Source organism: Acinonyx jubatus, chromosome F2 (assembly GCF_027475565.1).
Source record: "Acinonyx jubatus isolate Ajub_Pintada_27869175 chromosome F2, VMU_Ajub_asm_v1.0, whole genome shotgun sequence".
Classification (NCBI taxonomy): Eukaryota; Metazoa; Chordata; class Mammalia; order Carnivora; family Felidae; genus Acinonyx; species Acinonyx jubatus.
Window position 1 is genome coordinate 32,747,358 of NC_069394.1, and position 20,281 is coordinate 32,767,638.

Sequence of the window (20,281 nt, forward strand, 5' to 3'; positions counted from 1 at the left end):
CCCTCTGGCTTCAAAAAAATTTTTAATAGGACAGAAAAGATACATTTTAAAAGTCTGAAGCACCCAAGGAGGAGCTGTTCGATTGTGAGATGAGAGACTGTCAAGTTTGAAATAGTTGAGTGATTTTTTCCCAGTTCATAAGAAGCAGAAATTAGAAATTGAGTTATATGCTATTGAACAATATTTAAGCTATGCTAAAGGGGAAGTTTCTCTGTGGAAAAGCAGAGTCTTATTTCAATCACATCAGCTACTTGCAGCTAAGAGAGTCTGAATTTTGACCACATGATGTTTTAGTTTTATGAAAATTCCTTCTTGTAATAAGGGATGTGTTCTGGTACTTTCTTTGCTCTCTTTCTGGAGTAGCTTCATTGGATTCCTTCTTTCCTCAGTTCACTATCCCTCTCTTATCTGTATCACCTCCCTTATTGTCCAGAACTATGATCTGAGACCAATGAGAAGTGTTGTCTATTCACAGTGAGTCATGTAAGGAACTGAGCAGAATCCCATGACACAGGCAAGCACCATTTCGGAAAGACAGTTAGGGATGCTGGTAAGATGGTGCTGATAGGCTGCCTTCACTTTTCTGCTGTGAGAAGGATACTATCTTAGCTCCTAGGCCCCAGGGGCGGACAGTCTTGCTAACATGGATCCATGTAGCTTTTGGATGCCAGTTCAGTTTACACTCACATCTGGGGATCTGCCAATTGGAGGGATATATCCAAGTCTTTAACTGACTCCATTTGATAACTATTCTCACTACACTTTTCTGAAGAGGCCCTAACTCACATTAGAAACTTTTGCAGACATTTTCTTTCTCTTTCTTCCAATTTCCATGCTTGGAAGCCCAAGAAATTTTGGAATGCTTTCCAAAGCTCTCTGGGAAATTTGAAGCTGTCCCAGACCTGCTATACAGCATTTGCAATTATACTGTGGTTGCCTCATCTCTGGGCTTCATAACCTATGTGAAGTACAGATTCTCTGTCCTGTCAGACTGAAAGTTGGAGTGTCTATCATTGCTTCCCACACGACACAAGGGAAAAAGTCTACCTTGAGGGGCAGGGGGCAGAAAACACAGCCTTGCACACTAACACTATTGCATCCATACTATCTTTTCTGTTTCCAACCTCCTCCCAAACTCAGAGGTTCTATAATGAGTTTGGACAGGAGGCATGTGGACACAGAATACACGTGATTTTGATCATTCTTCCTGCTTTCTAAAACATTTTATCTCACTCTTACATCTCTCACCTTTGGAATTAGTCAGGATTCTCCAAAGAAACAGAAGAAATGGGTTGTGTGTGCCTGTATGTGTGTGAGTGTGTGTGTGTATACAAAGATTTATTTTAAGGAATTGGCACACACTATTGTGAAGGCTTGGAGAGTTCACAATCTAATGGTTGAGCCCAGCAGGCTGACAACTCAGGAAAGAGTTACAGTTCAAGACCAAAGGCAGTCTTCCATGGAATCAGGAAGAACTGATGTTGCAGAGGAAGTCTGAAGCAGTCTGCTTGGGAACAGTCAGCCTTTCACTCCATTCAGACCCTCAGTTGATTGGATGAGGCTCACTCACAGTATGGAGGACAATCTGTTTTACTTCAAGTCCATTGAGTTCAGTGTAAATCTCATCTAAGAACACCCTCACCAAAAAATCCAGAATAATATTTGACCAAATATCTGGGCACTGTGGGCCAGACAAGTTAACACATACAATAAACCATGATATATTTGGACCTAGAAGGAAAACAATGTTGTTCTTTTTGTTGTTTTTCAATCCTAATAGCCATCCCTAATAGCCAGTGATAGACCTATGTCTTAGAAAGAGATATTTTGGCTGTAGTTGGAGAGGAAGGGGAAAAGAAAAAAGTCTTGTTGATATTCATTGAACAAATATTCATTGATCACCTACCATATACCAAGCACTATTCTAGGCACTATGTTTCAAGTGATTACTCTGCCGTAGCAGTAACTATAAAAATTTTTTTTCTTCTTAAATGATATTGATCTCAAATCTGGAAGCATGCCAAAGATTTATTATTTATTGCTTGAATCCAAAGTTTTCTATCTCACTTCATAGACTTATGGCACAAATTAATTCAAGCTCTAGATGTTGAGAGACCTTTATACTCCCCACTATCTATTTCACTTCTTCCCAAAACAGGACCTCCAGCTATAGAATGTTATTAGCAAACACATTCTGCCATAAAATATAAGACAGAATTAAAAATCTAGAAACAATGTTGATTTACAGTTACTTACCTAAAGTGGTAAATTCTGGATTGTAATCTGGGTCCTTCCATTTTCTTTGCTGTAGTGAACACTGGTAATGCATCATATTGTGTCCCTAGGAAACACCATGCCCAGTCATTAGACTCAACTGCTTGCATAGTAAATTGTTCTGAAATACCTAAAAGGTATTTTATAAGTAAACTTTATAAGTAATTTCTTGAAATTTCTCCCAAATCTTTATTTGGGAGAAAATGGACCCCACCCAGGTCAGATTTTGCCAATAAGTCTCTCACTGACACTGCTCATTTTGGCAAGGTTCTATCTTTTTCTCCTATCAACAAGGAGACATTGTCTTTTCAGGGATATTAGAACAAAGAGATTGTTTTCCCTTCCTGGGAAGCCACTCAGACAGGATTAAGTAGCACAATCCTATGGCCATAACAGAGACAGATGTGTGGATGATAGACAATGAATGAACTGGTTTAATGCTTGGAGAGACCATGCCTATCACCAGTGAAAGAGAATGCTTGACTGTTCTTAGAGGAAAACTGAAGAAACCTGAACATTACACACATCAAGAAAGTCTTAGGCCACTTTCTACTATGCAGGAATGCTGAGCAATGTTGGGGAATTACTCAAAATATCTCACTGGCAAGGCTAAATCCATGCACACAACTCTAATAACTTGTATGAGCGGTTGTTATAGAATAGCAATTTTCAAAGATTTCCATTAATGACCTATAAAGCCTCCTTACTTAAAATCCTTCTAAATGTAAACCTTCTACTAAACAGATTGTGTCTTTTAGAAATAGGACAATTTTGAAATTCATTTTTGACCTATATTCTTGAATAGGTGCTTGGGAATTATTTGTTCAACTGATAAAATCTCAAATTTTTCTGCCATCTTGTTGACTGTCTTTTATTGGAATTTCAACTCTCTTTCTCTCTTTTTAAATTCTTCCTATTTAAAAATTTTTTAAAATGTTTATTTATTTATTTTTAGAGACCACAAGTGGGGAAGGGGCAGAGAGAATCCCAAACAGACTCCAGTGAGATCATGACCTCTCCATGAGATCTCCATGAGATCATGACCTGAACCAAAATCAAACGTCAAATGCTTAAACGACTGAGCTACCCAGGCGCCCCTTCCTGTTATTTTAAAGGAGAGATAAAATTATGAAAAGTTTCATAGATTAAGTGACATTTAAACTATACTTTGAAAGATACTAAACACATTGTCTAGCATATAGTAGGAGCTTAATAATTATAAATGAATGAATGAGATTTTGGTAGGCAGAGAGATAGGCATGAAAACTTCTGGGCTGAAGAAATAGTATAAGTAAAAGCCCAGATTAGGAAATGACAAGGTAAAACTGAGACACAGGGACTAGTTGAGATTGTATTTATGATATATTAAAAGAGTAAAATATATAAATCTGTAAGTGGATGTTTGTTGGGCCAGTATAATAAGGATTTTTTAGTAATTTGACAGGCAGTCATCATAAGAACATAAAAGTGGAAAAACTGAAAAATGGAAAATATTTCTAAATCTTTAAATTATTTCCAAATTTGCTCATGTTTAATTTTGTAAATTGCAATGTATATCTGAAAATACTATGGAGTAAAATCTCTCTGAACTCAAGTGTCATAACTTATCCATGCTGCCCAGCCAATAGTTTTTACTGTGCTCTTGAAATGTTTGTTCACTTGTTAAAATCCATGTCACAAATCTTCAGTGCAGCAGCTAATATTTTACAATCGATCAAATAGTCTCAGATATATATTCCAAATATGTGACTTAATGAAAACAACATAAAGATTTATGCTCCATTTAATGTACTTAGCTAAACTCATGGGATTTCAAAAGAAGATAAAAAACAAAAGGCAACATGGGTTAATGCTCAGTTATCTTTTGGTTAACTTATATAGCTTAGCAATCGAAGAACATGAAAGAGGAACCTTTGATAAAACTCAGTGGCTTTTTAAAATCCATAAAAGGCAGCTGCTTTTCTAGGAAAACCATATTAACATCGGAATGTACAACGTTTAAACAAAAGCTCTTGCGAAGCTTCATTTGTAATTGACAGCCAAGATACAATTTTTTAAAGACACTCAACGATGCTGGCAAAATGAATCTAAAGTAGGAAGACCTTTTTTTTTTTTACTTATTATAGTTTATTACTTTACTTATTTTTCTTTACATATTACTTACTATATAAATGAAATTTCAGGGCCTTTCCTCCACATTTTTCTCGGGACTTTAGTAGTTGAGAAACAGTAGGCATGCATTTCTGGGACTCATTGATGATAGGTGCAAACTTGATAGGACAGAATATTTGATGAATGTCTGGGAGTGTCCATGTTGTCTTGGGGCTCCTTCTGAAGATAATGTAAGTCAAATATCAGAGCTTCAATAATTCTCTCAAATATGCCATCATATTGCTCAATCCAAAATCTTCCTTTAACAGTATGATCTTGAAATATGACAATGCCAGCAACTCTGGAGCTCCTTGAAACTCTCTGCAAAGCTAATATGAAACGGAGAACTGGACCACAGGAGGGTGAAGTGGCAGAATCAGAGCTCTGATCGGGTGTGGCAGCTGAAGACTCAGGAGAAAACACAAAGGGTAGTTTGATATTGAAAGGGCACTGCCACAGTTTCATTGCATTCAAAGGGCCAGGGCAGGATAATGATGGCTGATGATAGGACTTGGTTATCGACCATCATGGCACTGGGGACACTTATTCACTAGGTACAGGCTCATCCATACCCCAGATTACAAGACCAATCCTATTTTTATCCAGGGGAATCAGAAGAAGTAGGGGACCATAACTGACCACTAAATTAGAATTGCTAATTAGTCTTTGTGCAGCAGTCATCTGATGTGACCTGATACATTGCCTAACGACCTTTGTCTACTGTACTCCCTAGGACTCTTAAAGCTGACTTTCTCTAGAAGTTCTCTAGAAGGTCCTTCCCATGAAATTAGATCTCAATATAAGGTCTCTGTTAGAGATGCCTGATGTGGAAAGGGTAACCGTTCTAACGAACCTCTAACAATGACTGCTTAGGAACTTCCTCTAATGCTGAATTCCACCTGTCTCACTTGCAGCCCCTTACTAGGCACCTAGGCACTGCTTGTATCAGCTTTAACTATTGCTGGTTGCCAAGAGACCCTGGATTTTCTGATTATCTTCCCAAGTTCCTCACCTGGACTTGTTGGCTTTGTCCTTTCCATAGGCTCTAATGTTCATTGTCTGGGCCATTCTAAGGCATATTAACCTGAACTCTGTCCAGATGAGTGATATGCCCTCTGGCAAATATACAAATGATTAAGGCAGGAACTGGTGAGATTATCACATATAAATACCAAAGAGAAATGTGTTATAGAGACTCCTGTGTAGATGGGACTAATCAGTGTTTGATGAGTATGAATTTCCTAATCACACAATCAACAAAGTACTATTTTAACATTACTTTTTGAGAGCTTGAACCCTCCTTCTGATACAGAAAACATAATCCAGTCACTTCCAAATAGGCTCATCAAATTCAGTGTCTTTTCAGTCATTTTGGATTTAAAATTGTCCACATTCAGTGTCCCCCAAGCTCTCCATTTTCCTTGGAATTGATGCAATGTTTTGGTGACTTATGTGAACAAAGACCATGAGAGTATTCTTGGTCTACTTCTCAAGACTTGATCTACCTTAGCCCTATGCAGACCTCATTCTCAGGTCAGATTCTTAGGTCCAACCTCTTCCACACAAGCACATTCTGAAGCAATCCACATCTTGTCTTCCTCTGCTCTGAGTGTCCCTTGCTTGGCACTGAGATCTTCTGCACATCCACTGCTGTACTCACATTTGCTCAAGCATGATTTCTCTCTCTCTCTCTCTCTCAGCTAATTTCTGAACCCTTTCTCATAAGCACAGGGAATGCCAATGCTCTTCCACATCCTCCTGAGGCCACACTCTGTTGTTCCTATGTCACATCCCAAAACATGTCTGTGGAACGACCCCCCAGAGCTTTAGATGGGAGCAGTGAGACCTCTCTTCTCCCTCCTCACTGAATTTTGCAAATCCATCTGGGATCACAGAAATAGGCAAAATATAAATTCTTGCTCTTTTTACTCTCCTTTCTCCTTTTATTCCCTAGCTAATGGAGTCTTTAACTGATCTGGAGTATTTGGGAGAGGGGGTGAAGGACAAAAAAAATTTTTGTGGACGATTTTGACCACATGTTTTCAAATTTTTCTGGTCTCACATTTGAATGAATAAAGAATTCAGCATCTTTATTCTCTGGTTCTTCTACTGAAAATCTCCAGTGCAATTAGTGTCTTCTGATCCAGCCACCTGAACTATGGATGCTTATAATCAAAAGAGATTTTTAAAATTCACATATTTTATCACAAATTCTTTGGGAACTAAAAAGCAGCACTTTCTACATGTAAAGCATAGTCCTAGGTTCACAATTATCCTGTTGAAGTGATTGTGGTATTCTACCTGGGAAAAATGAGATATTTAATCTGGGTCTTTAAGGAGACAATGACATTAGTAGATGTTTAAGGACAATTTTTAAAAATAACTTAGAACCACTGAAGCACATTCCTCAAGTCTTATTCTTTGATGTGCAGCATTGTGAACAAGTGTTACTCTTATCCCTGACCATTTTTATCATTCATTCTAACATCTCCCTCAGCTTCTCTGATCTTTTCCTCATGAGTCTGCTTCATTGCTTCTTTTCCTACTCCTTTTTCTAACTGTGTATCTCTCCTCAGATGCATTCTTTGGACATTTGCTTTTCTTCCCCAAGCGATTTTCTAGAATTTTCAGGTTTTACCAGCCCATATGAATCACTGTTATTTCTGGTACTATTTCCTTCCCAAGTCTCCAGCTTCCTCATAAATTGCCATTCAACATATTTACTTAGGTGATTGGGTATTTACTGAGTACCACCTCTGTACTAGGGTCTTGAGGTTTAAAGATGAAAATCATCCCAAACTCTCTTTTCCTTGACATTCTTATTCCAATGTATAACCTCATCATTCTCTAAGTCTAAAAACCATGGTGGTCATTACAGACACTTTCCTCTCCTTTTTACTCCATACATTGTGATGTTATCGATATTTCAGTATCTGATCTTGCCCTTAAAATTCCCATGGCTGCAACCCTAGGACAAGCCAATAATTAAATAATTATCTAACTGGTCTCCCAATTAGGCTCTCGTATCTGATTGCGTAAGTATGTCCCGCATGACATTGTGAGATTATTCTTCCTGAGTTACCATGATAGACTTGTAGCTTGTACTTTAATTTCCAATTTACTGCACAGCAAATAACTGTCATATTCATATCTACCCATCATATTTTGAATAGATTTCTTATATTTAAAGAAGTTCCACATGATAAGTTCTTCTTCCCTAACATAAGAGTCAGACCTAAAAGTTCCAGCCTTCCTTGAAGCTACAAAGCAGACGTGTGACCTGGGCTTCACCAATCTGGTACATTCACCTAACGGTTTGATTTGGAAATGAAGACACTCTCTGTGAAGTTTTTACTTCTTGCCGGTGCTAGTAGGGATTGAGGCATGCCAATTTTGGTGGTGGCAGCAGTACTGATGTCAGCTTTCCAGTGATTGCAAAGTGAAGTTCTTGTGCAGAAGTGACATGAAGGGTAGGCAAATGCAATGGTTTTTAGATTCAGTAATGCCATGGAACGGGGCAGGAATTTCCTCATCAGGACAGCCAGCTCTGTGACATTGTGCTATTCTCAGAAGTTTAGCTTCAAGTCTAAGCCTAGTCTTTACAATAACCCTGATGGCAAAATAAAACAAAACAAAACACTTTCTGGGCATAATCTGCCAGAATCAGCCTCTGTTGTTGGAAAGGTTGGTGACTCTATTGTTTGCATAGTAAGACTCCCAAGGCTCTCCTCTATCCAACCCATTTTCTAGCTTTCATCTTCTCTCCTTCCCTCTCTCCTTTCTATTCTTTCCTTCTTTCTTTCCTTCCTTTTCCTTCCTTCCTTCCTTCCTTCCCTTCCCTTCCCTTCCCTTCCCTTCCCTTCCCTTCCCAACTATTTGTTCAGTACCTACCATATGCTAACCTCTATTCTTGGTACTGAGAACATAAGTTTAGCAAAGAAGAACGTATCCTTGCCTTCATGGAAATTATATTCTTACTCTTCTATCAGCTTTCAATTAAAACCAAACTTATTTACCCTTCACATCCCGTATACGCCATATTAAAGCTCTACCCTTGGATTAGATGATACTCAACCTAGAATAATGTCCCTATCCCTCTTACCTATGTTTATTTTACTTTCTTGCGTCCCATTAAGTCTATTTTTCTATAAATACCTTCCCCAAGAGTTTGTTTGAATTATTTCCCTGCTGTCTAACCTTTTAGTTAACTTGAATCTAACTCAGTATTTGGATTATATATTATTGCTTATTGGTTAGTGTATAGAGCCATCCGCCTACTAAATTCTAGGTTACCTGAAGGCAGACTACCTACTATACCTTTTTGAGTCCCAGCATTTGACCCAAGGTCTTGTACATACTATGTGTATTACACAGAATCACCAGGAACGCTCTACTTGCTATTGCTGTCATCCATTCTGACATGATGCTAGCAAATGAAGCCTATTAAAACCCTAAAGTTCTCAATTCACTATCAGATAAATTTCAGGTTCCTCAGCTGGACACTCAAAGTTCTCCATAATCCAGTCCCAAGTTCACTTTCTCCTGAGAATGCTCACCAATCTGATTGTCTTAAGAATATTTGAAATTTTTCTTTCCAATCATAGCCAATCATTTTAAGACTTTTTTTTAAAAAAAGCAAGTAACTCTCAATATAGACATTTGGTCAATTTCATTGCTTTGTGTCTGTGACCATCTAGATATACTTGGTTTCATGGTTTTTCTGTATATCTATTTTATATCATAAAGGTCCTTAAAATAGAAACACTACTCATCTTTCTGATTTATATATTGTGAATGAGTGGAAAGGAATGGAACTTTATGAGAAGAGAAAATGAAATTGCAACTTTGATTATTTGGGTAGCTATTTTTGCATAAGAATGACTTTGAAATAAGGTTAGAGTATCTCATTCACTATTTGCCAGTATTTAGTTTATGTAGACCCACATAACACATTACCATAAATTTAGTGGCTTAACATAATACACGTTTATTATTTCACAGTTTCTGTGGGTCGGGAGTCTGGCAGGGTTTAGCTGATTACTTTGCCCAGGATCTCACTGGAATAAAGGTGTTGACCAGGTATTCTTATCTAAAGAGTTGACTGGAGAAGCTCAATTCAAGTTGTTTGCAAAATTCATTTCCTTGTGGCTGTGTGACTGTGGGCCTCATCATCTTCCTGGCTGTCTTCTAGAGGCTGCTTTGGGGTCCTGTGAGTTGCCTGCAGTTCCTGGCCACATGGTCCTCTCAAAGAGTATCTTACAACATGGCTGCTTACTTCTTTAATGCTTTGTGGGCAATCTCACTCCAGTCCAGTAAAATAGAGTCTTCTATAATGTAACTCAGTCAAGGTAGTAATATTTCATCTCTTTTGTCACAAGTTCCACCTATCCTCAAAAAAAGGGAATTATATGTGGGCATAAGTAGACCTTTGCCCAAATTTTTTTAAACTGTGAAAATACTTTGAAAATTACAATGCCATAGTAAGCAAAGCAACTTTCATATTGTGATTTCAAAGATAAAATCACTGCATTGTTTAGAAAGGAATATATACTATTAATTCAACTGGTTTACTGTGGCTCAGAATAATGAATGCCCTCTCATATTAAATTGATCTAATTCCTTCTCTAGGCTGACAATATTTTTACTGCCAATTTTCAATTAAATTGTTTCTCTCAGGCCTTCTTGACCTCTGAGTGCTCAGTTCTGAGGAGTCGTCTGGAAGCCTTCATCTAAGTAATGGTGTCTACCAAAATCAGAGTAAGTTCTTTGCAGTATGCCAGTAAACACAGGCAAAATATACTAGACTTCTCAATATACTGACCCAGCCAGAATTACTTGTTCAAAAATATAAAGTTTGTCACCCTATTCTTGGATAATTTCCCTGCAAAGAGGAAAATTAACCTTAAGAAGACTATGTTTCATACCATCAAACACTGGAATCAAATAGAGCTCAATAAATCCTGTTGGCATAGCTAGAAGAGTAGCTGAGAGTGAAACACCATTATTGCCAGTGATGTTACCTAAATTCTGCCATTCAATGAAATCCTGGGCAAAGAGGAAAATGAAGGGTAAATTTAAATCCCCAATGTGCATCCCCCTGGACCATGCCCTTTACTATGGGGAAGAAAAGATATTGGGATAAGTTTTCTTTTGTAAATATTTCCTATGTAATTAAATATCTTCCTTTAAAAACTATCTATAGTGTCAGGATGCTCAAAGCATCCTGTTTTATAGAAAGTACTATATTCTAGGTGCACCTGGAGGGCTCAGTCGGTTGAGCATCTGATTCTTGATTTTGGCTCAGGTCATGATCCCAAGGTCATGGACGGAGCCCCAAGTCAGGCTCTGTGCTGAACGTGGAGCCTGCATGGGATTTCAGTCTCTCTCTCTCTCTCTCTCTCTCTCTCTCTCTCTCTCTCTCTCAAATAAAAAAAAAAGTACTATATTATAATTATACAATCTTAGGTTGACTACTAGGATATAACTATTATATAACTACAAGTTATATCTTTACCTATCCAGTTACCCAGAGAATTAATTACAGATGGCATATATTGTCTTGACCATATAGTTTGCTCTGTAACATGTAGAACAAATTAATATTATAACTAGTATTTCTCTATCATGTTTTAAGAGTACTGACCATTTTTATTATAACAGGGATCTACATAGATGTTGAACAATTTGCTTCTTCCTGAAAGGAAATAAAACATTTCCATGAAAACTTAGATCAAAGACCTCAGTTGAGTAATATGTCTTTGCACCTTAGTTTTCCTCTACAGACAATGGAAATTAAATGCACCAAGTTTAATGCTGTAGTTATAAAAATCTCATCCAATATTTCTGGATAATTATACAGTTCAAGCCATCTCTGACATTTTCTTCTGTTTTTCTTTGGGGTGACACTTTTTTTACCATTTATTAATTTACTGATGATGATGGTGACGGTGATGATGATGACGGTGATACCTAATCCTTATTGAGCACCTACAATTTGCCAAGCAATTAAGCCAAGTAGTTAACATCCATTATCTCATTAGGCTTCACAATATCCTTTAATGATCCCCATTTAAAGATGAAAAAACTAAGATTTAGAAGTGAAGAGCACACCCAAACATCAAACAAGTGGTAGATTCAAGAATCAGACCTAGTTCATTTTATCATCAAATTAATTTGGCCTCTATACCCTATTGCACCCCCATGTCTTTTTAGTAGTTGAATTTTATGAATCAACACTACATTGCTCATATAAAAATACACAAATCTCCAGTATGTATAAACAGGAAACATTTTGACACTCTGTGCATAGTTACTACGATATCCTTTATTACTACATTTGATAAAATTGCCACAAATATGGCACTATATTTGACAATGTGCCAGATTAAAGTAATTTTAGCTTCAAAATATCTGTTAGATATGATCTTGTTTTTATAGCTTAGCAGAATGTGCATATATCCCATTTGATATGATACCTTGCTTAAAGGTGTTAATATATGTTATGATCATTTTGTAGAAGTCTCCTAGAACACTTAGTGGCTAGATATAATTATATGCATGTTATCAGTAGAGAAAATATATACAAAGAGACACATATTTTGCAATATAAACTAAAAATGATTGTCACAATATAAAAATATTTTAAATATATTTTTGATTATATCTTCATAAATGCGTAAATGAAACAGAGTAACAAGATGATATTGAAAGCCGTAGTTCTAGGGATGCCATAACAAAATATCACAAACTAAGTGGCTTAAGCCAGAGAAGTTTATTTTCTCAAAATTCTGGAAGGTAGAAGTCCAAGATCAAAGTGTTGGAAGGTTAGGTTTCTTTAAGATCTTTCTCCTTACACTGCAGATGCCCACTTTTCCCTGCGTCATCATAATCTTCCTTCTGTCTGTGTCTGTGTCCTAATCTCTTCTTAAACAACACCAGTTATGTTCGATTAGGGACCACCCAGACAACCTCATTTTAACTTACTTACCTCTTTAAAGTCCCTTCTCTAAATAAAGTCACATTTGGAGATAGTAGGGGGTTAGAACTTCAACATGTATATTTTTGGGAGGGACACAATTCAGCCTATAACAGAGGAATATCTTGATATCTTCCTAGAAAACAATAAAAGCACTCCACTTGGGTTAGTGCCAAATAACCCTTCCTTTTTGGGGGAGGAAGGGGGAGATTTCCTAAACACAATTGTCAGTAAGTTATTTCAGAAAACAAAGAAGTGAAAAATTTTACAAAGAAGTCATAATTTCTGCCCCTCAAAAGAAAACAAACCAGGAAGTGCCTAAAATTTACAAAATGCAAAAATTTCCTCCTATATTTCAGTTACATACTCTACAATCCATCTCATGCTATATAGTAAACAATTTTGACAAACTGCAAGATCAGTTTTGGTAAAGGAAATAGTATTTTTTTTCCTATCAACTTTTATTACAAAAGTAGAGATGTGTCACATGGGCACCAGGAACTCCATTACCTTTATCTGAAAGAGCTCAGGACCAATCATCACATATCTGTTGCTTTTGGATCAGTTCCATCTACCAACCCTTCAAATAAGCAAGTGAGAAGTAGCAGTGACCCGTGTGGCCCCTACATTGCATAGGGATTACAGATTTGTTTAGTTTTGCAATTAACACATTGTACAGTAGCCCTTCCTGAAATTTGTGATTGGGGCTACACAGACCTAATTATTTGCTAATTCATCCTCACTTCTCACTTTGACTGGAATTTGGCAAAAGACTGTAGTAGCAATTTAACTTTAACATTGGGGTTTTTGATAGCATTAGGTAGTGGTAAAGAAGAAAGTAAGATGAGTATTTTAAAAGGTCATAAAGCAGAAGTTATTGTTAATAATTTTTATTAAATCATGGACCACTCTGAAGAATTTATGAGAGCTACAGAAACTCCTTTGCCCACAATCACACAAAATTTAACACCATATTTTAAAGAGTTTGAAGATTGTTTTTCTTATAAACCAGTAGACCTCAGTTTAAAATTTTTTTTCATCAAGAAAAAAAAGGGGGCACCTGGATGGCTCAGTTTGTTAAGCGTCTGACTTTGGCTCAGATCATGATCTCACACTCCGTGAGTCCCATGTCGGGCTCTGTGCTGAAAGCTCAGAGCCTGGAGCCTGCTTCAGATTCTGTGTCTCCCTCTCTCTGTCCCTCCACAGCTCTCACTCTGTGTGTGTGTGTGTGTGTGTGTGTGTGTGTGTGTGTGTGTGTGTGTGTTTGTGTGTGTGTGTATCTCTCTCAAAAATAAATAAACATTAAAAAAAATTTTTTTAAAGAAAAAAAGTCTTGGAGACACTAGTCTCAGCTCAGGGACATAGAGTTAAAAAGAATCCAGCTTCCGATTAGATTAACACTAACCTCCACACTAATGACCTAGAAGATGGTAAAAAGTATTTATCTCGAAGCAGAACTATTTATCTTCAGTCTCACTACTACATAAAATGTCTGGCTTTCAACAAAAAATGACAATACCAGAGGTTAAAAACAATTCCCAAGGAACAAAGCAATCATCCAAACAAGACTCAAATATGACACAGATGTTACAACTATCTGAAAGGGTCCTTCCAAATAACTCGAATTAATATGTTAAAGGATCTAATGGCAAAGGTGAACAACATGCAACATCAGATGGGTAACTTTAGTAGAGCAATTAAAAGTATCAAAATTAAACATAAATTTTAGGCATGTATAATACAGCAACAGAGTTGAGGAATGCCTTCAATGAGCTGGTATGCATGTAGACTCAACAAAGCCAACTAAGAGATAATTAAAGTTTGTTAGATCTATAGAAATTACTCAAACTGAAGCAGAAAGAAAAAAAAAAACAGTGGGGGAAAAACATGAGGAAATATCCAAGAGTTATTTTCTATTTGGTCTAACTGTTCTTAGTTCCAGTTTAAAATATTTTTAATTGTCTTAAAGATCTAATCCATGCATTTTTTAGAAGTATATGTTTTATTTTTCAAATATTTGGATATTTTCAAGTAACCTTCTGTTTTTGGTTTCTGGTTTAATTCCAGTAGGTCCAAGGACATACTTCGTATGATTTCTATTCTCTTAAGTTTTATAAGGTTTGCTTACAGCCCAGAATATGGTCTATCTTGCTGACTTCCATATGTATTTCAGAAAAATTTGTATTATGGTGCTGTTGGATGGAGTGTTCTATAAATGAGTGTCAGGTCAAACTGAAGGTCCTGTTGAAATCATCTACATCCTTCCTTATTCTCTGCCTACTTATTTTTTTCAATTATTGAGAAGGATGCTATTGTCTCCAAGCCACAGAGTGAGCCAAAATATTTGAAAAACACATATCTGACAAATCAAGACCTTTGTCTAGAATATACAAAGAATTTTCAAAATTCAACAAAACAAAACCCCAATTTTTTAATGAGTAAAACACATGAACACACACTTCACCAAAGAGATACAAACAACAAATGAAACTATTAAAACATATTTAATCTCATTAGTGATTAGATTAATGCAAAATAAAATCACAATGAGTTATCACTACTCATCTATTAGAATAGTGTAGATAATATTAGAATGCACAGTACTACACAGCCAACAATCTTAGTATTTACCCAAGTAGATTCAGTATACATATTCACACACAAAAACCTGAATGTGAATACTTATAGCAGCCCTATTCATAATGTCCAGAAACTGGAAACAATCTAAATGTTATTTAACAGGAGAATGGATAAACAAACTGTAGTGTATCCATATAATGGAATACTACTCAGAAATAAATATTGATCCATGTAATAACAGAGATGAAACTGAAACATATTTTTCAAACTGAAAAAAAAACCCAAAACCAAAAGTCTATATATTATTCAATTCCACTCATATAACATGCTTGAAAAGATAATCTAAAAGGATAGGAATCGGATCAGGGGTTGAGAATGAAGAAAGTATTTCTACAAAGGAGCAGCATAAAAGAATTTTGGGTGCCATAGAACCATCCCACATGGTGGTAAATACGCAACTTTATATATTTGTCAAAACCATAGAAATAAACATCTTAAAGAATTTACAATAGGAAAATTTTTACAATATCAACCACATTGTCAAGGGACCCAAAGATGGAATACAGACCATGACAATCCTACTATGTAAAATGTTAACATTAGAGGAAGCTGAATGAAGACTATTTGGTAATTCTGTGTCTTATCTTGCAGCTTTAAAATTATATAAAAATTAAAAGTTTAAAAAAATACCCAGTTGCATCACTATTGCTTAATATAACACCACCTTAACACCCAAAAAAAGAAAGATATAATCCAATAGCAAAGCAAAGTTCCTAAAATTTACTAAATGCAATGTTTAAAACACAAAAAGGTTTGGGCAGTCAATTAGAGCTCCAGAAGTATCATTTTCTATTTCCTTTCCTGACACATTTTAAATAGACAATTAAGAGGGATCTGTCTAGGAGGTGCTCAGGAAAGATTTCTGAATGAATAAATGAGTCAACAAATACAGTAAAACCTTGGATTGTGAATAATTTGTTCTTCTAGTGTTCCACAAGACTAACAAACATTTCTAATAAATTTTAACTTGATAAACAAGCAATGTCTTGCAATGCTAGTATGTGACACCGAACATCACATGATCACAACTGAGCCAATGGTTCTTGAAATTCCCTTTAATATATGAGTGCTTTGGATTACAAGTATGTTTCTGGAAAGAGTTATGCTCACAAACCAAGATTTTACTGTACTCAAATTCAACTCTTCATCTTCCCTTAATCCCATGGACTTCTAATTTCACCATTTCGGTTAATAACTTTATTTTCTCAGCACTCCAAGCTCAAAACCTTGGCATCTTTTCAACCTAGGTTTTTATCCCAACACTTCTCCCCACCCTCCATATATCAAGCAAGTCATTAACTATGCCATTTCTATCCCTGCTTTTCATTTGCTACTCTTTATCACAATAGTTAAGGCTCTCATAAATTTCCATGCTTGTGGTTTCAATATGACTTCAAATCTCCCCCTTTTGTAAAATGGCTGTCAGATAAATCTTCCTTCCTTACTCTGATAATGGCATAATAATGCTCCCAAACTTTCAGTAATTCACCATTTCTTACTAAATACACTACCACTGCTTTAGGGCATTTAGTGGCTTCCAGTATTTACCAATACAGGCAAACTGAACTGTTCATTGTTTCCAGGACAAACTATCAATTTTCACGGTTTTCATGCCATTGTTATTACTATTCCTCCCACTGGAAAGTGCTGTTCCTGTCTATTCATAAAGATCCAACCATCTTAGTTCCTATTTAGTATTCTTCATAAAGTTTTACCTGATTCCCTGAAAAGTAGATGCAACCCCATCCCCTCCAAAACCCAATACAATTTTGAATTAACATCTCTCATGGATTTCATTAAATTTTTGCCTTATATTATGATTATTTAGCCATCTTATTTATTGCCTCCATTTATATTGTAAGTAAAATGAAAACAGGGGCTATGATTTATCTTTATTTTTAATATTTCTTACTGGACCAAGAAAAGTGTCTGACATGTGGCCATTAAACAATAAATAGTAACAATTAATTAATGGAATGTCAATAGATGAAAAAGTCAGTGTTGACTAAGTTGTAATGGAAGGGAAAGTAAAGTTGGACTAGAGTTTTATTATTAAAAAATAAGTTATTGGGGCACCTGGGTGTCTCAGTCGGTTAAGCATCTGACTTCAGCTCAGGTCATGATCTCATGGTTCATAGGTTTGAGCCCTGTATCTCGTTCTTTTCTGTCAGCATGGAGCCTGCTTCAGATTCTCTGTCCCCCTTTCCCTGCCCCTCCCTCACTCTTTCTCTCTCAAAAACAAACATATTTTAAAAATAAATTATTCCTTTTCTTCTATAAAGAGAACTTTTGGATAAAATTGACTTCATAGCAAAGAACACCAATGCTTATTCATGATGTCTGCTGGCCACTGGACCCACTATTTTAGTCATAGGCACATTGGTGGCTATATAGATTTTTTAAGAATCTTCTATGACAGCAAAAGGAGACAGCTAGTCTCCTTCAGTCCTTCCGGCTGACTTTGAGCTCTGGCAATGGCTATCTTGATTTTAAGAATATAAGATATTCCATCAGTTTCCATGTACTGAAAAAAAAGTATTATTAAGACACTTCCTTTATCTCTTTTACATAAAAGAAACTAGACTGTACAGGAAGAACACTAGAGAATTTACCTCAGATAATAGCAGTGTCAGTAAAAAGCACCTGCTGACCCATACAAAATTAAGACATCACATGACACATACATTAAAGATACACATCAAATTAAATTTTAATACTCCAAATGACACTCTTCTTTATTAAGCATGACTGAAAGCAAGAGGCTATGAGTGACAGGTATTTTCCTACTCAGTCATTAGGTAAAGGATATTTTATGACTGCAACATTTTTTTAAAGATACATCAAGAGTTCCAAACAAAGCATGTTTTTTTTTCTTTTAAAAGACCAAGTCTTTCTTAATGCTATTTTCCTGCTTTGAATATTTTGCATATTTACACAAAATTATTGGAAAAATTTTCACTTAGCTGGACAGATATTGCCTAAAATCATTCATGAACACAAGACAGATAAAGTACCCTCGGTTACTTCTCCTACTTCATTAGTGGGACACATCAATGGCGTGAGACACACTAGCCTTATTTGTGTGGTGGCTGGTGTCAGAGAAGAACTTAATGCTGAAATAGCAATAATCTACCTTTACGTTACTCAATTTGGCCTTTAAAATGCTGGATTTAACATTTCCATACTCACCTCCTACTACTTGCATTTCCCTTTAGATAAATGGCAATGGTGGAATTTTTAAGAATTCAACTATATATGGCATTATATTGGATATAGATCCTACGGAGGGCTGAACTGTTTAAAAGTCCTTGTCTAGTAACATTTAGGTAAACTTTTTATATAGTCCTGGGCACATGGGCAAAAACTTACTTCCTTGGCTGGATTATAATATTTACTGTATGGATCTAGCTCCTTAAATCGTCATCCTTATTGGAGCTTTCCCCAAACTCACCTGTATACTTATATCATCCTCAAGGGTTGCAATAGTTGTCACTAATAAATCCAGAATACACTTGTCCACACAAATTTTGAATTAATTCATGTTAAATGTGTAATAATCTTTAAAGCTCCTATTCGAAATACTGCTGAGCCCTCACTTTAAGAAAAACTGCTATGAAAAAAAGGAAGAGAGTTTTTAAAGGAAGTCTCTAGTGAATCCTTTTGCAAAGTAAGTAATCACATTCTAACTTATCTGTTTTGCAACTTGAGAAACAAGATTCTCGTGCCTGTATCTCCAGTAGAGGAGATGAGAATGAGGCCAAAGAGCATCTCTTGGTTGGCCCAGGAGGAAAGGGTAAGATGAGAGGAGACGGCAGCCGCCCGGGTTCTCTCCCTAGAAAGTTAAATGCCAGCAAGGTTAGGCCTTGCCAATATAAATACAATCACAATGATGGTATAAAAAGACATGTATTTTCACCTCTATTGACTTTTCACGTTCATGGGATAATTATTGTAACATTTTCTTAAAGGGCAAAAAGCTTTTGATGATGAATACATCTCATTACATGGAATTTTACGTGTAATCCTTACATGAATCTCATTGTAATTCAATGGATGAATTACGTGTTAATGCTAGCATAACAAGCCTTTAACCTATTTGACTTAATTACAGGCATATCATCAGATTTACTGGGAAAAGGTTTCTTCCCATGCTCTAAAAAGTCTTTTCACTTTTTTAACCCTTTGATTAAACCTTGGAAGGCAGTATCAGCTTCCATTACTCACAATATGTCTCTTATGCCCACGTCCTATAGACTTCACCTACAGAAACAGAGAAGATAAAATAGAGAGAACAATATTTTGTTTAACTTTGTGAATGTCTATCTCGATGTTGAGGGCTCCCAGTACACCTGGCCCCTTATGAGCAGAGTCTTTTTTTCAAATCAAGAGATGAGGTGAAATAGAATGAACTTGGGCTGGGACTTGGAAATCTAACTCTGACACTCACTACCAGGGTAGCTCTAGAAGACAATTAATCAGCACGAATCCCAGCTTTCTTCCCTGTTAAACAGATATATTACACTCATTTGCCTACTCACAGGGTTTTGGGTGAAGACCTAACAATGTAATGTAATTGGTGTTTGGAATAGTGTTGCATAAAAAATAAAACACAATACAACTAAAGTATTGATAAAGAAGAAGGAAGAGGAGGAAGGGGAGGAGGGGGAGAGCAAAAAGAAGAGGAAGGAGAAAAAGAACAAGAAACAAGAAAACAGTATTCAACTGTATTACAACAAACCAGCACTTTAAAGAGGATTAATAAATATGCAGTGCATGTACATACAAAAATAAGGAATGAACAGGATAACCAAGGAGCACATGACAGAAAAACCTATGTTAAAAAAGGGATCCCAGAGCTAACAACTAATCTGAGATTTGAAAGATAAGTAGGAAAGGACTGAAATGAGAATTGTGTAGGGGTTGAAATGGGTAACAGAAGTAAAACAGACCAGGGACTGGACTTGAGTCCCCTCAATCCTGACCATGAAACCCAGTGTTCCTTCATAGCTGCAACCCTATGCCCCCTGAGTAGCATATCTTGCAGGAATGCAGAAGCAAGATGCTTACCATAGGGGACTCAAATATGAAGACTGGAGAAGACTGAACCAAACTGAACCAGCACTAAGGTGGATCCTAGTAGTGCTGACTTTTCACCAACTTTATTGCTCATTATAATACTAAAAATCATGCCCGGGGTGGAGATTTAACATGCTATTGACACATATGATGTATGATGTAGCA

The 20,281-nt window shown here is 36.3% G+C and overlaps 1 long non-coding RNA gene across 1 annotated transcript in view; it reads right to left on the bottom strand.

Moving 5' to 3' along the window:
* Positions 1-1,337: 1,337 nt before the first annotated feature.
* LOC128312807 (uncharacterized) overlaps positions 1,338-20,281 on the bottom strand; it is a 103,918-nt gene continuing 84,974 nt past the window's right edge. The window contains exon 3 of the long non-coding RNA XR_008292566.1: positions 1,338-2,341. This is a non-coding gene — a long non-coding RNA (uncharacterized LOC128312807). The remainder of the gene's footprint in view (positions 2,342-20,281) is intronic.